This window comes from Hemitrygon akajei, unplaced genomic scaffold, assembly GCF_048418815.1.
Source record: "Hemitrygon akajei unplaced genomic scaffold, sHemAka1.3 Scf000113, whole genome shotgun sequence".
Taxonomy (NCBI): Eukaryota; Metazoa; Chordata; class Chondrichthyes; order Myliobatiformes; family Dasyatidae; genus Hemitrygon; species Hemitrygon akajei.
Genome location: NW_027331999.1, coordinates 1,775,092 through 1,786,956, shown reverse-complemented (window position 1 = coordinate 1,786,956; position 11,865 = coordinate 1,775,092). Strand labels below are relative to the sequence as shown.

Below are 11,865 nucleotides of genomic sequence, written 5' to 3'. Positions count from 1 at the left end.
AGGACTGACGAAGGGTCTCGGCCCGAAGCGTCGACAGCGCTTCTCCCTATAGATGCTGCCTGACCTGCTGCTTTCCACCAGCATTTTGTGTGTGTTGACGGATTTAAAAGAAACCAGCTCATTTCTGTGTGGGTCTGAATTGTGTGTTGGGATGGGAGGTGAATCAAAACTAAAACTCTGTGACCTGGGGCTGGAGGGAAAGGGATCGGGGAAGATACGGAGGGAAAATCTAAATACGTATGGAAATGATATAGGGAAATAATCAAATAATGTGGGAAATGCGGCGGTGGGTAGGGCAGTATGTGAAGGGCGAGGAACAGTCACCGGTCACATGGGAGACCCTCCAGCGAAACGTGATCATGTTTTACCGCAGATCGGCAGCATTTGCGGGTTTGTTTCCGTGGCCCCGCCCACCGCCTGTGACGCAGATTGCGCATGCTCACAGGCACGAGCCGCCAGGTAGTGTTTTTTTCGTTCTTTGTGGAAGTGGGTCAGCGGCGGGTCCGGGTTCGGGATCGGGATCGGGAGGGGGTCCTCGCCCCCTTGGACGGGGTGCCGGAGACGGATTATTCTCTGCGGGGCAACACCAACAATTTCCCTTCGGTGAGTATTGAAGCCGGTCCCGAGCGGGGAGGTCTGACGTTGAGTGGTGAGTTAACTTTCCCGAACTCAAACAAAAGAAAATCTGCAGTTGCTGGAAATTCGAGCAACGCGCACAAAATGCTGGAGGAACTCAGCAGGCCGGGCAGCATCTAGGGGAAGAATACAGTCGCCATTACCGGCCGAAACCCTTCGGCAGGACTGGAGAATAAAAGGTGGGGGTGGGGGAGGCCTCGCCTCGCTTCCTTCACAGAATCTGCCGGGGTCGGACAGGGTTGTGAGACCTTCACACCGAACCGTCTGAGATGAGCCGCCGCTCAGCCCCTGTTGTTCTGGTCCTATTAGCAGGATGACGTAAAACACGTTTCTATACTGTTACTGACAGAGAATTGTATAATTGCTGTTCTTTGTGTTATCTGAATGTACTTGCCTGTGATGCTGCCACAAGTCAGTGTTTCTCTGTACCTGTACCTTCCCGTACTTGTGCACTTGGCAATAAATTCAACAGGACCTGAGAAATCTCAGTGAGATTTGATTAGTGATGATCATCTTGGCAGCTCGGTAGGTCGAATGTATGAGACAGTACACTGTTAAATGCGAAACCCTGAACAGTGTTGATGATCAGAGGGATCTTAGACTCCAAGTTCATCACTCCCTGAAAGAGACTGCACAGATTGATCAGGTGGTTAAGAAGGAAAATGACATGGTTGTCTTTATCAGTTGAAGCATTGAGTTCAAAAGTCGGGAAGTTGTGATGCAGTTTTATAAAACTAGTTAGACCACATCTGGAGTGTTTCATACAGTTCTGGTCGCTCCCATTCTCGGAAGGATGTCGGGGCTCTGGAGTGGGCGCAGAAAAAGGTTTACCAGGATATTGCCTGGATTAGAGGGCCTGAGCTATAACGGGAGGTTGGACAAAATTGTGTCGTTTTCTCTGGAGCCTTGCCGGCTGGGGAGAGACTGGATAGACGTTTATAAGATTACCAGAGGATTAGAAGCCATGTCTCAGAAAGGCAGCGTCCATTATCAAGGACCTCCAGCACCCAGGGCATGTGGTTTTCTCAATGTTACCAGCAGGTAAGGAGGTACAGAAGTCTGAAGGCTCACACTCAGTGATTCAGGAACAGTTTCTTCCCCTCTGCCATCCGATTGCTAAATGGATATTGAACCCTTGAACACTACCTCACATTTAAAATATATAGTATTTCTGTTTGTTGCACGATTTTTAATTTATTCACAGAAACATAGAAAACCTACAGCACAATACAAGACCTTCGGCCCACAAAGTTGTGCCAACATGTCCCTACCTTAGGAATTACTATGGTTACCCATAGCCCTCTATTTTTCTAAGCTAGTATTTCCTTATTTTTCTCCAGTGTCTCCAGGTACCTATCTAAAAGACCATATTCTACCCACCTCCACCACCGTTGCCGGTAGCCAATTCCACACACTCACCACTCTCTGAGTAAAAAAACTTATCCGTAACATTTCCTCTGCAACTACTCTCCAGCACCTTAAACCTGTGCTGCCTTTTCATAACCATTTCAGACCTGGGAAAAAGTCTCTGACTATCCACACGATCAATGCCTCTCATCATCTTATACACCTCTATCAGGTCACTTCTCATCCTCCATTGCTCCAAGTAGAAAAGGCCGAGTTCATTCAAACTATTCTAATAAGGCATGCTCCCCAATCCAGGCAACATCTGTGTAAATATCCTCTGCACCATTTCTATGGTTTCCACATGCTTCTTGTAGTGAGGCAACCAGAATTGAGAACAGTGGGGTGTGACCAGCGTCACATATAGCTGCAACATTACCTCTCGGCTCCTAAATTCAATCCCACGATTGTTGAAGGTCAATGCATCATATGCCTTCTTAACACAGAATCAACCTGCGTAGCAACTTTGAGTGTCCTATGGACTGGGACCCCAGGATCCCTCTGATCCTCCACACTGCCAAGAGTCTTACCATTAATGTTATATTCTGCCATCATGTTTGACCTAACAAAATGAACCACTTCACACTTATCTTGGTTGAACTCCATCTGCCACTTTTCAGCCCATTTTTGCATCCTATCAATGGCCCACTGAAACCTCTGACAGCCCTCCACACTATCCACAACTCCCCCAACCTTTGTGTCATCAGCAAACTTGCTAACCCATCCCTCCACTTCCTCATCCAGGTCATTTATCAAAATCACAAAGAGTAAGGGTCCCAGATATACTGTAAATGATTTAGTTGTTTATTTTTATTATTTTATTTTGTTTTTTTTCCTTCTATAATATGTATTGCATTGAACTGCTGCTGCACGGTTTTCAAATTTCATGACACACACCGGTGATAATAAACCTGATTCTGATTCTGAGTGGACAGACAATCTATTTTTCCTGGGGGTTGAAATGTCTAATATATTTAAGGTGAGAGGAGATGTAAGCAGCAAGTTTGTTTCTTTACACAGAGTGGTGGGTAGCTGGAAAACTCTGCATGGGGTGGGAGACCCGACTGGTCACGTGATCCCGTTTGCCCCTCCCATTTAACAGCAGATGGGCAGCACCTGTGCATCTGTTTCTGAGGCACTGCCCTCCGGATGATGTGACACTCACTTCACGCATGTTCACTGTCTCCGGCCGGGCGGTGTTTTCTTTTCCGCTCAGTGCTGAAGTGCATCATCTGTGGGATCGAGCGAAGGGTCCTCACCTCCTGGGTGGGGGAGCCAGGGGTCGGGATCACTGTCTGTGGGCCGAAGATATTGCGTTCCCATCGGTGAGTACTGAGACCGATCCCCAGCGGGGAGATCTGATGTTGGCCGTGAGCCCCGAACTGAGAACCAATTACTCATTTATTTTCCGATTATCTGGGCTGGTCAAAAATGTGTCGACTTCACAATCTGCATTGAACGATCCAAACCTGGAGCCCAGGCTGTCTATTTCCGCAGAGCTGAAATGGGAGACCCACCAACAGGTCATGTGAGGCTGTTTACCGTCGATCAGCCCTACCCTTCACTTTGTGATGCAAGATGACATGGTGTGTGCTCAGAGTCTGCGGATGGGTCAGATTGCTTCCTGTATGTTGTGTTGGGGGATCTGATGTTGGTCACTGAGTCCCGTTAACTTCCCCTAACTCACCTCGTTTCCTGAGGCTGCTCACATTTGTCCGTGAGCTTTGTGGCTGTTGTGTCTTCTACCGGACTGGGGTGCGTGAGAAAGGAGAACGTCCCAGGTTTTGGGGATCTTTGATTTCACTGCCTGCTTTACCGAGGGACTGGGAAGTCTAGGGAGAGAGTGGTTTCTGTGATGTGCATGTGGCCGAGTGGTTTAGCAATCTGAAGGTCATGAGTTTGAGCCTCAGGCCAGGCAGTGCGTTGTATCCTTGAGCATGGCACTTAACCACACATTGCTCCTGCACGTTTATAGCCCAGATGGATCAAATCACCTAATCCTGTTCCTGTGTCTTATGTATTACCATGACAGAATGATGGCTCCTTCTTATCCTATATTGTTTTGTGATGCGTGAGGGACAATAAAAGATTGTTCACTGAGATTATTATATTTGGCTTCAACCTTTAAATTTCAGTGAGTTTTGTTCTTAGTAACATTAAGCAGAAATGTTTGGTTCTCCTTTTCATTGTTAATGTGCTTCATTATCTCTCTGGTTAATGTTAGACCTGTGGTGAGAGGTTTATTGGAAGAAAAACCCCAACTGGAAGCAAACCACGGCTGAAGATGTGGGAATAGCAACAAGTGAACCAGCCCGAGGACTGAGAGCATCAACTGGAGAGAACAACTCTGAATCAGCTGACTTGGAGTTCCCAGTGAGTCAGTGAGGAGGAAGTTTGGTGAGTCTCATTTACTCAAACACTGGTCCTTTATACATTACATACCTGTACAATAGAAGGTGGGAAATAGTTGGTGAGACTGAATGTGCCCAGAGGAACCAGTTATGCCTCTGTCAGACACAGTTGCAATCACACCAGGTCTGGTAATGTGTTTCCAGCAGCCCAGCCCTTAAAAATCACTCGCATTTTGTGGAAGTCAGATCTGGATAAAGTGGTGGAAATCGGGCAGAATCTCACGTTGCTGGAGATCTGCACTAAAAACTGAAAATGAAGTCATTGTGACAAAATGTTTTTAACCTGAATTGTAAAGATTGTTCCTCTCCCCACAGCTGTTCCTTACATGCTGAGCAGTTTGGTAATTCCAATTTCTTTTTATTACATTCACTCTGGATTGGTTTATGTTTCCTGAAATGTACCGGTTTTAATATGGACATGGAAATGGCTCACTCTGTGATAGTAGAACAGTAAAGTAACCACAACTTTCCCCTGCAAATTACCCTGGTACCAATTAGTTTGTTATTCCTAGAAATGTGTTCAGTACAGTTGTTGCGAACAAGGTTTACAAGAATAATCTCAGGAATGTTCGGCGTTATGTTTGAGGAGCGTTTGATGGTTCTGGACCTGTGCTCAATGGAGTTCAGAGGGGTGGTGGGGGATGTTTGGTTAAGTAAACCTACCAACTGCTGAAAAGCCTGGATACAGTGGACATGGAGAGGATGTTTCCATTAGACTGTGATCTGACAGCACAGTCTCGGAATAAAGAAGCTTCCCTTCAAAACTGAGAGGAGAAGAATTTTTTGGCCAGAAGATGTCTGATCTGTGGAATTGGTTGCCACAGAGGCTGGTTGAAGCTGCCATTTGGGTATATTTATGACAGAGATTAACATGTTCCTGATTGCTGAGTAGCTCAGGGTTACAGGAGGAAGGCAGGAATATGGTGTTGGAATGAAAATCAGCCGTGATTGAATGGTGGGCAGACCAGATGGATCGAATCATCTAATTCTGTTCCTGACGGAATGATGGCTCCTCCTTATCCCGTATCATTTTTGATGTGTGAATGACAATAAAAAAATGTTTACTGAGATCATTATATCAGCCTTCAACGTTTTGTTCGTAGTAACATTAAACAGAAATGTTTGGTTCTCCTTTTTATTGTTATTGTGCTTCATTATCTCTCTGGTTAAAGTTAGACCTGTGGTGAGAGGTTTATTGGAAGAAAAACTCCAACTAGAAGCAAACCACGGCTGAAGACGAGGGAACAGCAACAAGTGAACCAGCCTCAGGACTGAGAGCATTAACTGGAGAGAACAGCTCTGCCTCAAGAGACTCGGAGATTCCATTTATTCAGTCAGGAGAAAGTTTGGTGAGTCTCATTTACTCAAAAACTGATCCTTTAGACATTACATACCTGTATAAGGGAAGGTGGGATATAGTTGGAGTGAGACTGAATGTGCCCAGAAGAACCAGTTATGCCTCTGTCAGACCCAGTTGCAATCACTCCAGGTCTGGTAATGAGCTTCCAGCTTCCAGCGCTTTAAAACCACTCCTATTCTGTGGAAGTTGAATTCGGAGAGAGTCACTCAGAGACCGTATAAGTACAAATGCTTTGTTCCAAGCACCTGAGGCTTACTCAGTTGGTCACTCAGACAGACACAGTCGATGACTGTCCCCACCCAATCCACTAACTGACTAACAATTCCCCTTACACCACAGATATATCCATCCAGATACTCCCCACGCAACACAGGCTGGAGCCAAAGATATTTACTACATGACCGACCCTATAGACAAATTACAGAACAGTCATAATGGCTTCCAGACACAGAACAGACTGAAGCTGTCCTATCTCTTCGCATGAGTGCACATGGAGATAAGCATCCTGAAACCCTAGCTAGCTACCCTGAAGAAGAAATATGGCTCAGCACGGCTTAGCACATCTGTTGATCATCAGCAGTTTCTTTCAGAAAAACAGGCTGCTATTGTTTAACGAAGTGTTAACCCTTTTACATACTTTATCATTCCCTCCTTTAGATCTTTACATGATCAGCAAAGCAGTAACTTTTTACAGAGAAAGCAACCGAGTACAGCTTTGACTTCTCAGTGGGTAAAGACAGTGCACAACAGTAATTATAACAATGATATGTACAACTATTAGGCCATAATGCAGTATCATGCCCCACATATTACCAAACAGGCCTTCAAGATCACCGTTTCGATCCTTCGGTGAACCCGTGTAAATCCTGCCCTACTTTCTTGATACTGTTAATCTCCGTTGCAGTGTGCTCGGAGAGGGATGTAATGTTAGCAGATTCATCAGGGATATAGGTTCAACATTCTGTGTCAATAATAGCACAGGTTCCCCCTTTCTCAGCTAGGATAAAATCTAAAGCCATACAATTCTGTAGGACTGTTTGTCATATTGCAATAATTTCAGTGGATATTACTGTTACTTGGGCCTGTGTTTCTGTCAGGGCCCCTGCAGTATTGTGGCCAGCTCCTCAAGTGCTGTATCCAAATTGATTATCTCTCATAAATTCCTGGCTACTCCATAGGAGAGAAAAGTAATCATCCAAAATCAATCAGTCTCAGTTGTTCCTCTCGGCTGCTGGGCACCTGCAAGTATGGCCAGGATGCATGTTTCCCAGTATTGGAAGTTCCGTTTGGTGGGGGCCTGAGACACCATCCCTCAAAACACTGACAGCCACAGTCATCTATGACTGGACCACAGGTCCTCATCTCACTTCCCCAGATGTTATTTGAGAAAGCCCAGGCTGAGAGTTCCTCACTCTGGTTGAGCAGGATTACTGACATTGGAAGCATAGTTTTACCATGCTGTGGAATTTCAGCACAAACCCAGAAGGCCCTGAGTTCTACCTGTTTGGCATAAGTATGACAGAAAGACAGAAATGTGTTAACATGGGGGCCCCCGGATGCTGGGGTGAGCCCTCTCAAAGACATAAACATGAACACCACTAACAACCAATACATTTTCCATTAGTCCGAGAGAGACCTTCTACTCAGTTCCTTCAGTAACATGTTTGGCACCTAATTGATGTATCCACCGAGATTGCCCCTTCAGTTTCACACCCATGTGAGTTGTCGGCACACCTAATATGGTCCTCTCCACCGAGGTCCAAGATTCCCTCAATCCCAGTTGTTTGTCAGGAAAAAAATATCCCAGGTTCCACGGTGGGATAGTCACCCCTCTCTGCAGAGTAGTTCTCTTCCTTGTAAGCCTGTCGTACCTGTGAATGTATGCTTGAAAAATTTTGGTTAGTTGGCATATATATGTCCCCATGTCTTCCCCTTGGGTATGAATATCCAATTTTGCTGGTAGACTTTCTGGGAGCAATGGTACACAAGGTCTTATTCCCCAGGGTGTCATCATGGGCCATCCATAAATGATTTCAGCTGGTGACAACCCTGTTTTCCCCTGTGGGGTAACCCTCATATGGAACTGGGTGATGGTAGGACCTTCAACCGAGTCCAGTCTCCACTGTTAGTTTGGCCAGTTTACTCTTCAGAGTGCCATTGGCTCTCTCCACTGTGCCAGCGGCCCGTGGGTGGTGTACACAGTGGAATTGTTGCTTGATAGCTAGTTCGTTACGTATGCCTTTGTTTACTTTCATCACGAAGTGTGGGTCATTGTCAGAGCTCAGCATCTCTGCCAGGCTGTACCCGGGAAGTATTTCCCGTAATAATACCTTCACAACAGTCATAACAGTATTATTGGTAGTTGGAACAGCTTCAACCCATCTACTAAACACATCTATAATATATAAGCAGTATCTATAGCAATGTACTCTAGGCAATTCAATAAAATCAACTTGTAGACACAGAAAAGGATCCACCTGGCAAGGGAGTCGTACCCAGTGTGCAGGGTACAGGTTACCAACCACTCCCTCCTTTCCCAGGTGTGTACAATTATGTATCTAATCGACCAATATTGGTAAAAACTGTGTAGGAACACAAACCTGTCCCGCTGGGTGATCCAAAAACCCAGGTCGGGGTCTTTCTGGCACCCCATCTGGGACCACAGTTTTCACTCCTCCTCAGAGGTGTCCCCCTGAGAAGAACAAAACTCGAGGTAGCTGTAGAGTGGTGTGTAAGTTCTTTCCAAAGGTGACATTACTAATGGGGTGGCCAGAGGAAGTCAGGAATCCCCATGTTCCCAGAGAGCCCTGTAGTCATGTACAATTCCAAATGCATAACGGGAGTCTGTGTAAACGTTCCCACTTTAGTCTGTTGCTGGGATACAGGCACGAGTCAGAGCAAACAGCTCAGCCTTCTGGGCAGAGACAGCTGCTTCAAAAGAGGCTTGCTCAATTACTTCACTGTCCATCACTATCGCATAGTCAGGATATCGTTTTCCTGCTGGATCCACAAAGGAGCTTCCTTCCTCACAAAACGTTGCCTCGGGATTGAGGGGATATTGCAGAATGGATGGGAGAGTCTGTCCTTCTTTCATGGTGATCCAGACAGGGGGACAGTTGGTGCGACAGATTTCTTGGCCTGAAATTACACAGAGATGGGATACAGCATCTTGGGATTGAACACTATTAAAAGGTTGTCTTACCAGATATCCCGTCTTCACCTCAGACTCCTTCCCGTATTAGACTAGACCCGCGGCCAAGTCTTGCCAGTCTCCCTCGGTGCTGGAGGCTTGTTTCGTTAGGGTGTAGGCCAGGAACCCTGGGCTCTTTGACTTGAACCCAGTGCAAACCCTAATGGTGGTATGGGGAACTACCAGTTCTGTCTGTCGCCAAAGGAAATCTGGAAATTCGGCCAGTAATGCAATACCGTCTCTTCCTTTAACCTGTCTAATCACTGTGACTGGGAACTTCTGTCCGTCGAGGGGTGCATAATATTGGCTTTCCTCAGTGGCGCACCCCGTAGGGTCAAAGCACAGAGTCACATGAGGGTCGGCTGCTGGCAGAAGGAGTGGAATCTAAATTAAGTGCCCTCCACTTGGGGGTCGGAAACTGGGGAAGCTGCCGGTTGTTCACCTGTCAAGGGTGACAGCATTGTCCGTGCAAAGAATCTCGACTTCCAACAGACAGAGCAAGTCTCTCCCTGCTAGATTACACCCCCCGTCTGGTGGTGACTGCAAATGAAACCTCACACTGGCTCCCCTGGAATTCCACCTGCAGTGGCTGGGTACGTGAATACGTACGTTCCGTGCCTTCGAACCCTGACGGAGTGATTATAATATCTGATAGCTGGAATCCCTTTTCCAATACTATTTCCTGATCGAGAGTGGTTGTGGTTGCCTCATATCAATCATAAACGGAACTGGATTTCCAGCAACTTGCAATATTACATTGGGCTCTTCCTGAGGGTTGGCACTCATGGTTGGAAGCATCGTCTTGTCAGTTTCTAAACGGGTTGTTGCCCCCACCTGTCCCGTGCTAGCTTTTTTCTCCCATTTCTGTTCCTCAGATATAGCCCGCTCGCGTCCTTCTTCCCGTTGAGCATATTCAGCTTTAATATTAGTTTCCTTCGGGGTTGATCGAGATTCAAAAGTTGGGTCCTAATGATATGTCAAAGCTCGTCACATTTGATTTCGGTCATTGTCAGTCCAATCCATATTATTTGTTTTAATCATGTTGGCTAACTTAGTTGGTAAGCATTGGAGCAGTAGGGCATTGAACTGGGGGAACAGATTCCCATCATTAAAGTCTTGGTCTCCTGCAAAGGTGCCGTAGCAGGACACAAATCGCTCTCAATAGTCTGGTCCTGATTTCCCAGCCTTATGTTTGCATTCAGGTACTTTAGTGATGTTTACAGGTTGCTGGAGAGCCCTTTCCAAAGCTTGAATGATTTGGTCCATCTGTTCATTCTCATTATGTTTTCCCGCCTGTGACTGCTGATAGGTTTGGTATCTCAATTCTGCCTTCAATTTCCACCCCTCATCAGCTGAGAGAATCCTGCAGCAGAGACCAAATAAATCTTGCAGAGTCACATTAAAATTTTGTGTAGTACTGTGGACACACTGAGCAAACTGTGCTGGCTTTTCTTTTTTATCTGGGGCCTGATTCATGATCATTATCATTTCTTGAGGCTTCCAGGGTGCATACACAGGAATCACTGAGGGCTGTCCCTCCTCCTAATCCTAGGGGGAGCGTTTGCTACTGTTGTTCAGGAGGATTGAAACTAATGTGGCAGGGGGATAGGAACAAGTGCAGAGAGACAGAGGGGTGCAAAATGAGAGTAGAAGCAAAAAGTAGTAAGGTGAAAAGTAAAAGTGGCAGGCAGTCAAATCCAGGGCAAAAATCAAAAAGAGCCACTTTTCAACATAATTGTATAAGGGCTAAGAGTGTTGTAAAAACAAGCCTGAAGGCTTTGTGTGTCAATGCAAGGAACATTCGTAATAAGGTGGATGAATTGAATGTGCAGATAGTTATTAATGAATATGATATAGTTGGGATCACATAGACATGGCTCCAGAATGACCAAGGATGGGAGCTCAACATCCAGGGATATTCAATATTCAGGCGGGAAAGACAGGAAAGAAAAGGGGGTGGGGTAGCGTTGCTGGTTAGAGAAGAGATTAATGCAATAGAAAGGAAGGACATTAGCCTGGAGGATGTGGAATCGATATGGGTAGAGCTGCGTAACACTAAGGGGCATAAAACGCTGGTGGGATTTGTGTACAGGCCACCTAACAGTAGTAGTGAAGTTGGGGATGGCATTAAACAGGAAATTAGAAATGCGTGCAAAAAAGAAGGAGCAGTTGTAATGTGTGACTTCAATCTACATATAGATTGGGTGAACCAAATTGGTAAGGGTGCTGAGGAAGAGGATTTCTGAGAATGTGTGCGGGATGGTTTTCTGAACCAACATGTCGAGGAACCAACTAGAGAGCAGGCCATTCTAGACTGGGTATTGAGCAATGAGGAAGGGTTAATTAGCAATCTTGTCATGTGAGGCCCCTTGTGTAAGAGAAACCATAATATGGTGGAATACTTCATTAAGATGGAGAGTGACATAGTTAATTCAGAACCAAATGTTCTGAACTTAAAGAAGGGCAACTTTGAAGATATGAGATGTGAATTAGCTAAGACAGACTGGCAAATGATATTTAAAGGGTTGACAGTGGATAGAAACATAGAAAATAGGTGCAGGAGTAGGCCATTCGGTCCTTCGAGCCTGCACCGCCATTCAGTATGATCATGGCTGATCATCCAACTCAGAACCCTGTACCTGCTTTCTCTCCATACCCCCAATCCCTTTAGCCACAAGGGCCATATCCAAATATAGCCAATGAACTGGCCTCAACTGTTTCCTGTAGCAGAGAATTCCACAGATTCTCCACTCTCTGTGTGAAGAAGTTTTTCCTCATCTCGGTCCGAAAATTACAAAGAATAAATGTGATGATAAATAGTGAGAAAAATAATATTAACCCTTCCCCCTCCCCCCTTAAACCTT

General features: G+C 45.7%; 1 protein-coding gene across 5 annotated transcripts in view; it reads left to right on the top strand.

Moving 5' to 3' along the window:
- Positions 1-470: 470 nt before the first annotated feature.
- Positions 471-11,865, top strand: part of LOC140723436 (uncharacterized) — a 62,687-nt gene continuing 51,292 nt past the window's right edge. For 4 of the 5 annotated variants that reach the window (XR_012097898.1, XR_012097897.1, XR_012097899.1 and 1 more), the window contains exons 1-2: positions 471-603; positions 4,265-4,437. The gene's annotated coding sequence lies outside the window, so the exon portion shown is untranslated. Of the gene's footprint in view, positions 604-4,264; positions 4,438-5,623; positions 5,801-11,865 lie in introns of all 5 variants that reach the window. The other variant, XM_073038002.1, reaches the window with a different exon arrangement.